The sequence below is a fragment of the Pristis pectinata genome, chromosome 27, assembly GCF_009764475.1.
Source record: "Pristis pectinata isolate sPriPec2 chromosome 27, sPriPec2.1.pri, whole genome shotgun sequence".
Classification (NCBI taxonomy): domain Eukaryota; kingdom Metazoa; phylum Chordata; class Chondrichthyes; order Rhinopristiformes; family Pristidae; genus Pristis; species Pristis pectinata.
In genome coordinates this window covers 12,414,668-12,426,192 of record NC_067431.1, presented here as the reverse complement: position 1 = coordinate 12,426,192, position 11,525 = coordinate 12,414,668, and positions in this window count along the sequence as shown.

Sequence of the window (11,525 nt, the reverse complement as noted above, 5' to 3'; positions counted from 1 at the left end):
AATACCATTGGCAAAAGGATAGCTAAAGTGAGACATAGTGAGAGTGAACACAAGGGAAGAGGGGAAGTGCCTTGCACTTTTGACCTCCATTAAATCAATTAGAAATGACCACCATTCAGGTACTCATTTTGATGGATCAAACTACAGTGTTTCTGCAGACATTAAAACAGATGATATTTTGCAGCTCAGTTCAGCATATTCTCACTAGCTAAGCATCACTCAGTATCTGCAGTGATATAGTGTCCTCCAGAGTTCTTATTGTGTAATTGCATGTCCTTAACAAAGAAAGAAATTGTCAGTTCTGCAGCAGAAAGATGACCTGGATGTATGCAGAAAGAGTGGTTATCTGTACTTACATTAACAGGACTGGGCAAATGTACAGCAACAGATGGTTGTGGCCCACAGATCCAGAAACTGGCTAAAGTTTGATACATCAGCAAACTCACAGAGTCATAGAGCAGGGAAACAGGCCATTCAGCCCATCACATCCATGCTGACAGTGGGCACCCATCTGTATTATTCCCAACTTCCAGTACTTGGTCTATAGCCTTCTATGCCTAGGCGATTCAAGTGCTTAACTAGACACTTCTTAAATGCTCTCAGCAACTCTGTTTCCATTGCTCTCTCAGGGAGTGTGTTGTACTCTCTGGGTGAAATATGTCCCCCTCAGATCCCCTCTAAATCTCTTACCCCTTACCATAAGTATATGTTCTCTTGTTTTATCTCCCTATGAGAAAAAATAGAGACTCTGTAAATGTACAAGCTAAGAGAACAGTGAAAGACCCGCATTGGACAAATTTAACTATATCTTTTTTTTTCTGGCCCCATCCCCTGTGGTTTTGACCACCTTTAAGTTGTAATATTTACAGTATCTCAAAAATGTAGGTTCAATATTTCTGATTTCCATACCCAGCGCCTTTGAAAATATTAACAAAGAAATGTTGAAAAAATATCAGATAAATGATTCAGGCTGAGTAAATAAAGACAGTGCAATTGGATCCCCCTTTGTCTGTCATTTCATGACAAAATACTGATTTCATCAACAGAGACGCGGGTGGTGAATTTCTGAGGGTTGTATTTTCCCACTTAAAATGTAAGTGCATTGTGAATTGAAATTGTGTTTGACCATCTGTAATGTAATTCAAAATTGTGACTTCGTAACATTTTAAAATTATAGTAAACAGCTGACATGGATGCCAGATGGGAGAGAGGGAAGGAGATGAAGTTCTGGTTGCTCAGACCAGTGAGGAGAATGACGTGCAAAACGTAGTGTTAGATCAAAGGGAAAACTGCAATTTCAGCTGTTAACAGTTGTGGTGTTTTACCTTAACAGTGAAACAGCCAAGGTTACTGTAAGTGAGGAAGTGTGACGTGGTCAGTCACCAGAAGCCGTGCCTCATCAAATCGTCCATGGATTGACTCCTGTTACGGTTGTGAAAGTATGTGAGGCTCAGCTCATATAATAGAAGATTAGTGTACCATAGTGTTAACTGTTACATTATGGCTATTTTACTATCTCTATCTAAGTAAAGGTACTTTACCAGGATGTAAGGAATTCTCATTTTCTGCTTTTCACTAAAATCCCTAGTTAGGATGTCTGCACGATTAGTCATCAGAATCAGATTTATCATCACTGACATAATTCAATTACCAGTTGTAAGCATATGTAGTTCGGGAGAAGATGACAGTTCTACATGGGCTATCTAACACAGGAGGGCAACATAAATCTGAAGCATTTCATAGCGTCTTTTCCATAGAATCATTAAAAATTATGGCTATCAAAATGGATTTTAGGTTAGTGTCATTCCCCAGCTCAGAGTCCATAGCTCTGCAGATTATGGCTCTTCAAGTTCTTCAGGTACGTATTACGAAGTGGCGAAGATTCCTGCCTCCACCTTCATTCCAGGTAGAGAGCTCCTAACTTCACTGCTCATTCGGGGAAATGATTTTTTCTTAGATCCCCTCCAATCCTTAAGTTATTACAAAATAACTTACGTCTATAATCCATAGTTACTGACCTCTCTACTAAGAGAACAAGGTTCTTTCTTTTTACTCTGTGTCAACTTCTCATAATTTCAGTCACCGCATTTAAATTTCCCTTCAGCCTCCTTAAATCCAAAGAAAACAATCTCAGCCTACGCAGTCTCTCCTCATAATTACAATTCTTCAGTTCTGGGGACACGCCCGTAAATCCTTTCTGCACCATAGTTCCATTACATCCTTCCCAGCAAGGTGAACAGAACTGTACACAGCAATCTAGTGTGGCTGAACTAATGTTTTAAGCAGCTCAAACTTGTATCTCTTGAGACTTCAAATGATGCTTATTGTATTCTATGCCTTGGATAATAAAACCAAGTAATGGGCATGGCCTCTTTAAACTTTGGTATAGTTATAAGATTCTCACTATTAGGAAAGTTATTTCAACTTTTCTTTCCTCCAAAGTCGTAAAATGTTTCCCTGCTCAGGATATTCCTAATTGGTTGCTTGAGTGTCTGGAAAGAAAAACAATGAAATTAACAGAATCCCATTATACATAACTTCAATAATAAATATCAATAGAATATGCAGACAAGTCGGTGCTGAATTGCTGTAGCTTTGCCCGCCCCCTCCCCCCCCCCCAATAAACATCAGGAAGTTTAAAACTCATTCACAAGAGCAGAAATCCTGACCTTGCCAGCTGAAATGTACAATGGTTACCTAGCTGTAGTCTGATCCTGGACTCTTTCTTTGTGCTCAGTGATGAATCATTGCTGTTATGCATTTGGCAAAAATCCAAGCCTGTGTTTCTTAAGTATTTCTCAGAATGTAGTCAACAACTGGAAGGTGATATTTATCTCATGCGCATCTTGTGGTGAGTAGTGTGCCTGGCCCTTCAGAAACTATGAACTTTAATTATGTCAAGTGGAACTGAAATCACATACACCCTATAATTAGGGCTGGCTGATTTTCTTTTTGAGTGACATTAAAGTGCAATTGAGTTTCCTCAACAATCTACAAAATCTCATAACCTTTATTTTATCTTCTGTGGTTATCAAATTTAATAAATTTCATTTCAGATTCCATCAGAGTGAGATTTGGACCCAAACTTCTAGACTAAACCTTGGTTACCATAACCATTATGTTCCCACTGGCATTAATAGTTGGCAGCAGCAATATTGGGTGGATGGCACATAGGTCGACTGGCGACTTATACAACCAGTAATCAACATGTTTAATTGTATGGAACTTATAATGGGTTAGTGTTTCCCGTCAGAGTTCCCAGAGGTCAAGTCCTAATCAGCTTGAAACAATGATAACCTTAAGCCACTAAGAGTATCTGGCCATGTAATGTCAGTTCGTTGAAAACTATTGGTATTCAGTAAGATGGTCACAAGTTAAAGTAGATGGAATAGGAAGAAATGTAATGACATTGATGGAAGATTATTTGCTAAACAGGAAGCAGAGTTAAAGGTTAATTACTTGGGTTGAAACAAGAGTTGAAAGTAGTGTATCCAAGAGGTCAGTGCTGATTTGTGATGTGAACATGGATATAACCAATGTAACATCAGAATTTGTTAATGCCATGAAAATGTGCTCTTTTAGAGAGGAAATTCCACAGCAGGGGCCATGGGACCTAGGTGGTGGCTACCAATGGTGGTTAGGGAGGGGCAGTGGGTGGGGGGGGGGGGAGGGTGCGAGGTGGGATGTTGAGTGGAAGTGACTGAACATTTTATATTTGCGGCATTGGTTCCTAATATTTTATTAATTAATATCCACAAAACCTGAATCAAATATCTAAAGCATTGCAATCAACTGATCAAATCAATACATCTCTCAATCCCTATGCCTGGCTGGATAAAGGTTACTGACTCCACTTCTGGAGTTTGGTAAAGGTTTTGGTCCTGGTAACATAATGATAAAGAAATTAAATTAAACTTAAATGACCAATCTTCCCTGGAATTCTAGCATATGGATCGTGGGCATTTATTCTGTGGTGTCCTGCCTTATGAGCAGATTGTTTTCCCTTTCTCTTGTACCTGAGATTTGGGAGGCCATTTAGCATAGAGAATTGTGAGAGGGTGGCTCATTTTCAAAGGCAACAGATTGGCAGCAATTCCTGAATACTCTGTTTTGCAGATGAATCAAGACGCACCATATTATACAGGAATAGAAGGAAATTCACATAGTCAACATCTGCCAGCATACCCAACACATCACAAACAAGATTTGCAGATTTTGATTTTATTTGCACATGTGTTGTGTTACGGACTCAGTGAAAGTCCCTTTAAGATAGAGAGTGTGTGTGTATGTGTGTGTGGGGCGTGCTTATGTCAATAGAGGATAAAGGACGTAATGACGTTGTTGAAGAAGTTAGAAGAAGAAGAAGAAGAAGAAGAGAGAGAGAAGGGAGAGAGACACCAGCCTGCTAGTTTTCTCTATCGATGGATGAGAAACAATAACTGTGTCTGCCACTGAAATCCATGTATGGAAGTTGGAAGTAATCCGGTGGAGTTCACTTTGTTGCTGACCTGTAGAAGGAAACAGGTATTTGTGTGTGGACGACCACGATTCGGATGCTTTTCGGGGTGAGGAAGTCACTACCGAGTAAACACTGGAGTGTCGTTGGGGTTCCATCGTGGAACATTTGGATTTCGTATTTACTCTCTCTCTGTTTCTCTACATCTACGTCTTATCTTCTGACAACGGTGGTTGTTGAAGAAGCCCTTGCTCATGTTTCACCTTATGGTTTGCGGAACTGAACTTTAAGAACCATTCCTGAACTGGGAGTTTTGGACTTTGCCACACACACACACACACACACACACACACACACGATGAGTTTAGTTTTGGGGTTAACTTTCAAGGTTTAACATTTTTGAATTCTAACATACTAACATTTTGACTTTTATTTTACGTATTATCATAAGTAGTGATTAATAAAATAGTTTTTAACACTGAATCATGCTCAGTGTGTTTCTTTTGTTGCTGGTTCGTGACAGTTGTCTATTATCTTAGGTGCAGATTGTTGCCCACATTCAGGCCCTGTCTTTCCTTTAGCCTAAGTATGGAGATGGTAAAAGTAGGAATGCTTTTGACAGGATGGTTAAAGTTCCAACTTGGTGTCTTGAAAGTCAACAGTGTTTCTATACCCAGTATCACTCTCACTATTTATGTCATCTGCTAGTCAGAATAACACTACAAGATGCGACAAGATAACATCATTTCCAGTAGTCATAGTAAGAATGCAGTTCCTTCCTATGGTGTAGTATAGCTTTAAGTTCCTTGTATTGTTCTGCTTTTGTTTCTCACCTGAAGAAAGTTGATGCATTTGAGTGGCAGCTTTAGAGATGAGTGTAGCCTGCCAATCCCAAGAGAAGAGTCAGGCACTTAAGTTTATTAAAGGCAGTATTTAAAGGCAAGTAGGAGACTCAAGAGATTCTGCAGATGCTGGATTCTGGAGCAACACACACAAAATGCTGAAGGAACTCAGCAGGTCAGGCAGCATGTATGGAAGGAAATAAACAGTCAACGTTTCGCGGCAAAACTCTTCATCAAGACTGGAAAGGAAGAGGGCAGAAGCTAGAATAAGAAGATCGGGGGAGGGAGAGGAGCACAGGCTGGCAGGTGACAGGTGAGTCCGGGTGAGAGGGGGAAGTAGGTAGGAGGGGGAAGATGTAAGAAGATTAGAGGTGATAGGTAGAAGAGGCAAAGGGCTGAGGAATCTGGTAAGAGAGGGCAGTGGACCATGGAATAAAGGGAAGGTGGGGAATAGATGGGCAGGTCAAGAGAGCAGGGTAATGGGAAAGAGAAGGGGTGAGGGGGCCACAGGAATGAGGGAAGACGGGGGGGGGGGGGGGGAGGAGGGAGGGAAGAAAAGGTGAGGGGTTACCAGAAGTTAGAGAAATCAATGTTGAGGCCATCAGGTTGGAGACTACCAAGGCGGAATATGAGGTGTTGTTCCTCCAACTGGCATATGGCCTCAACTTGGCAGTAGAGGAGGCCATGGATAGATACGTTAGTATGGGAATGGGATGTGGAATTGAAGTGGATGGCCACCAGGAGGTGCTGGCTGTTGTGGCAGACATAGCGAAGGTGCTCGAGGAAGCGGTCAACCAATCTGCATTGGGTCTCACTGGATGTGATAAATGACACCCTTGGACTCACAGGTGAAGCGCTGCCTCACCTGGAAGGGCTGTCTAGGGCCCTGAGTGGTGGTGAGGGAGGAGGTGTAGGGACAAGTGTAGCACTTAGTGCAGTTGCAGGGATAAGTGCCGGGAGGGTCGTCGGTGGGCAGGGATGAGTGGACGAGGGAGTCGCGGAGAGAGCGATCCTTGTGGAAAACGGAGAGGGGGTGGAGAGGAAGATGTGCCTGGTGGTAGGATCCCATTGGAGGCAGCGGAAGTTGCAGAGGATAATGTGTTGGACGTGGAGGCTCGTGGGGTGGTAGGTGAGGACAAGGGACACCCCATCCTTGTTAAACTGATTGACTCTCAGTGTCGAACTCAGAGGTCCCCACACAACATCTACCCATTTGTTCCGTCATGCAGGATGTTGGTAAGAATGAGCTCCACAGGCCAATCTCTCCCTCACTTGTTGCCTCCTGGGTCATAACAGGCCAGAGAATGAACAGAATGGCTGAGAAATCCCAGATAATGACTTGCTCTGAAATCACATTAACTAATCTATAACCGATTACTCAATAGACCAGTGAACCAAACTTCTGTTTGTTTTCTCTAACTGTGTCAAAGGGAAAATTACACCTCTGAACAATAATTCCCTTGTTAGCCCTGACTGAGTTCTGGTAAGTCCTTATCACATGAAGAATTCTGGTAAAGAATCCATATCTGACTCTTTGTAGAACAAGACATTAGTGTTTAACAGAATGGTTAGCCATGAAAGAGTAAGTAACAGAAGTTCACATCATTTAATTCCAAGCTTTTGATCCTTCTCATAAACATAACTTCCAATGAGAAGGTCATTTCATTTTTAATCTATAAGCCTCTGTCTGTACTATGCTGAGAGATGCACAAGCTACTTTTCTGTGTCTAATGAATAAAGGCGGCCCATTGTCCCCATTGTGAGGAATCACCAAACGGCAACTAATCCTCATTTTCTTTTCTTCAGTGGCAATTTATGGAAGGGATGAGAAGGGTCTCACTGCTTTATCTAACTCCAGCTTCAATTAATTTCAGTTGTACTCATCTGATAGGTTTAGTAGAACCTTGAAAGCTGAGCTTTGACTAATGATGGTCTGGCATCAGATAGCATCTAAAACCTTTAGTTCATTTGTTTCAGCAGAGGTAAAGAAGGCGTGAAGCTAATTCTGTTATGTTTTAATGAGGGAGGAAGGTTGTTGAAAACATACGTTTCAGTTGGTCATATTTTACTGTTTGCTGCTAACTTTAATAACAGGATGGATGTGAGTGAAGGGTGCCGCAACATTTAAGAACACTGCTAAATTGTAGATGTATCTTTACTCTGAAACACATGGCTGTAATTCTCACTCTCACTCTCGTAGCTCTTTCTTCTCTGCCCCCCGTTCTCTACCATTTCTCCTTCTTCCTATCTCCCTCTTTCACCCATTACCCCTTTCCCTCCTGTCCCTCCTGCTATCTCTTGCTAATGTAAGCCAAATAGTGTTGCAGATGTGCAATGTATTCAAGCAGGCTAAGACTCCAAGTATACACATGATCCCTTGTGGACAATGACCTGTGCTGACAATCCAAGATCAGAACTTTGATTACTTAATGCATCCATCTCAATCCACATATTTTCAATAATAACATGTATGACCACTTTGCTCTGACATGTTATCTAACACGCAAAACACCTGTGCACCTCTCCATGGTCTGATGTTGTCCAGCCTTTTGCTTTCTATAGTATGCATTTGCTTTTCTGAAATATGTTACTTATGTTACTTCTGAGCTTTGAATCTCATGACTTGCTCCACCATGTGCTTATAATTTACTTTTACTTTTAACAGCAAAGACATTTGGGTTATTGGATTTCCCTTCTGTGATTCTTTGCAAATGATTTTGTCCCATTTTTCAGTGCAAGTGGGACGATAATGTAGGAAAATAACAAACTTGGGGATTTTCCGTCAGGCCACAGTCTTTGCAGCCAGCAGAAGTATGTGGGAGGTTCCCACAAATCAAGGTCATAGAATCTTTTTTGACCGTTGCTGAAATTTAGCACGTGCCTTGAGTGCAGCACTTTGGAAATGGTGATTAAGCCAGAAGTTCTTAAAGGGATCAATGAACTCTGCTTGGAAAACATGGTCTAAGATTTTAAAGTCATGAGTCATAGATCCGTACAGCACAGAAACAGGCCCTTCAGCTCACCACATCCATACTGACCTTTTTGTCCAGCTACACTAATTTCATTTCTCTGCATTAGGACCATACCTTTCTAGGTCTTGCCTATTTAAGTGTCTGTCTAAATGCCTCTTAATCATAGTAATTGTATCAGATTGCACCACCTCCTCTGGCAGCACATCCCAGATATCAACCTAGTATTGCTATTCAAGTAAGAAGAGGATGAACATTCCACAACCATGTCTTGCTTTACCTGCCACGTGTTTATGTTTTTGATTATATTTCTGTCATCTTCATTTTGTTTACTTATTGTCCTAACAGTCTTTCCTCTTCTATGAAGTCTATAAAAGAGAAGATCAACTTGAGAAGAGCATACAAACATTCCTGCGGTCATTCCGCCCTGTGTTCTTCTGCTCTGAACAGCTACTGGCTCCTTCCCTTGGTGCTATTCTCCAATTTGCACTTGATCTGCACTAGTAAGTAAAACACTGCACAATTTAAAATTAAGTACATACACGACACCATGAGGTGGGTTTGCATTAGTGGTGCTTTTTACAGCATGATAGCTGGAGCTTAAGGACTAACTGGTTCCTTTCTATCCCACCCACCTCCTCCCACTATTCCTGGAATGTGGAATATGGATCTTAATTAGGGATATCAGGGATTAAATGGTGTTTACTGAGTTTATGAGTTTTATAGTTAAAAAGCAATCAAAAGTTAAGGGCTGAAGATAGAAGGAACCAAAGTTTAGAGCCTGAACAAACATAGAGGAAAAATTGTGAGTAATCTGAATGGAACTGGAAAATGGTCAAAATCTGCAGTAACGAAGAGAGTGATTGGCTAATATTGTGGATTAAATTTTTGAGTAACTGCTCCTAATAATTGTTTTATCTTGTCTTATTCAGATGCTGTTTGACCTGATGTGAATTGCGAGCATTTTCTGCTTTTATTATAAAGACCTGGCAATTGAAATTTTTTTTCATCATCATTATTTTGTTTATTTTTTTGTCTATATACAATACTATTGCAGTTTGATGCAAGCTATTCTAATTCTGCTCTTTGTTAAAGGGGGAAGTACCCATAGTGAGACCAGAGGGGAAGATCAACAATACAGCCAAGAGACTTGTGCAACGGAGTGTGAATCTGTAGTGAAGTCTGACTGTAGATGATTCAACTTGCTGAGAGCTCGGGGAACTTCAACAGAGGAACTAAATGTTTCATTTGAAATAAACTGGATGGCGGAATTAAAGTTAAAAAGAAATCCAGGCTAAATAATTGTGTCAGTCTTTGTCCAGTTTGGCGGCTGTAGGATACGTGGCTGCTGCCTGCATTTCCCACAGTCTTAACGGTGCGGTCCAGTTATCTGTGTTTTGAGGTAAAAAAAATCAACTGTTCAAATTTTTCCCTTCAGTGCCACTTCTGCCTCTATCCCACAGTCCCTTTCTTCACAGCACCATTTGTATCATGAAAGGCTCCTGCAGAGCAGTGCTGAGCTCCTTCCATTCAGCTCCACTCTAGCCCCACCCTTTCTCTGCCATTCAAGGTTCTTCCCCAGCAGCATCAAGCCAGACTCCTCCCCCTCAGTGCCAAGCCTGGCTCCGCCCCTTTCTTGCTTTGCCTGTATCATCCCCCTCAGTGTCATGATAGACCTGTACCTTTTACTCCCACTGGAAGGGATTGCAACTACTGGATGCAGCCCATTCAGACTCTTATGAAATTAAGGGATCCTGCCCATAGACTACAGTAATATTTAGTCCTGCATAACAGCAAGTAAATGCGGGGATAGATGGTGACTAGGAGGTGAAATAACTCAGGTGGTGTGGAATGGGGAGAGAATACAAAGGCATCGACTTGATTAAAGGGAAGGAGTGTGATGTGAAGGGAATAGCAGCTAGAATATGAGAGGTTGGGGGAAAATGGACTGGCACATTGAAATGACAGAGAAAGACTGCCTTTATGTTATTCTAAACCCCATGTGAACATATTAAAATAATTTAAAAATCAGCTGACTGCCATTAAGTTTGTAAACCAGCCAAAAATTCCTCTGTGGAAAAAATACAGGATTTCTGTCCAACATTTATAACAGAGATGAGGCAAGTTTTGTTTTCTCTCTGAGGGTCGCGAGCCTTTGGAACTCTCTTCATCATTAGTTGGTGGAAGCAAAGTTTTTGAATATTTTTAAGGCAGAGCTAGATAGATTCTTGATCAGCCAGGTGAAAGGTTACCAGGTGGGCAGGAACGCAGAGCTGATGTTACAACCAAATCTTGTTGAGTGACAGAGCAGGATCAAGGGGCCAAATGACCTACTCCAGTTGCTAATGTATGCTCATATATTTGACTACACAATTGTCAGTCTGCATTTTGTTTTTTCCCTGACATTAATAAACATTCCAAAGCTATTAAAAATCAGTTAAACCATTTTAAAAAGGTATTTAGTTTCCTTAAAATGTAAACAAAATCTAAAACATTTAACACACTGAAGAACACTTTGAAACAATAAAAATAATTTTAACTAAATTTAAGCAATTTAAATATATAAATGACCATATATTTAGTTTGGTCCCCCTTTACTCAAATGAATGTGGCATTGCTCCTGTAGTAGGCATACTTTGCGGCAGATTTTTTTCACCTGAAATATTGGAGAAACATCACAACTGTGTGCGACAATGACAAGGAGATCAATCAACAAAAAGCTGGTGAAGAGCAGCCGGCAGGTGGTACCTAGAGTTGGAAAGTCATAGAGAGCTATAGCACAGAAACAGGCCCTTCAGCCCATCGAGTCCATGATGATCATCAAGAACCCATCTACGCTAATCCTACACTAACCCATTTGTTTCTCCCCACATTCCCATCAACTCCTCCTAAAATTCTACCACTCAGCTGGACACAAGGAGCAATTTACAGTGGCCAATTAAGCTATCAATCAGTGCTTACATATAGATCTGTCTGAATCCTAATCATGGCGATACTTCTGAGACTGGCTGAAAGTTTCCTGCACAAACTGAACTAACAGAATGTGCCTGAAACATGAAAGTGATCGAGACTCAATGATGTTTAATAAAGTTATTGGAACATTATCTTCACAGGAACCCTTGGCCAGTGGGCATGTACAGATATTACCATCCACAATGAAGATAACTGACTTTCCTGATTATGAACCTTTGACCCCTAGCTATTTTTTCTGCTTTGCAATTGAACTTTCAAGAAGATTTCTGAAAGAGGCTCCAGTGC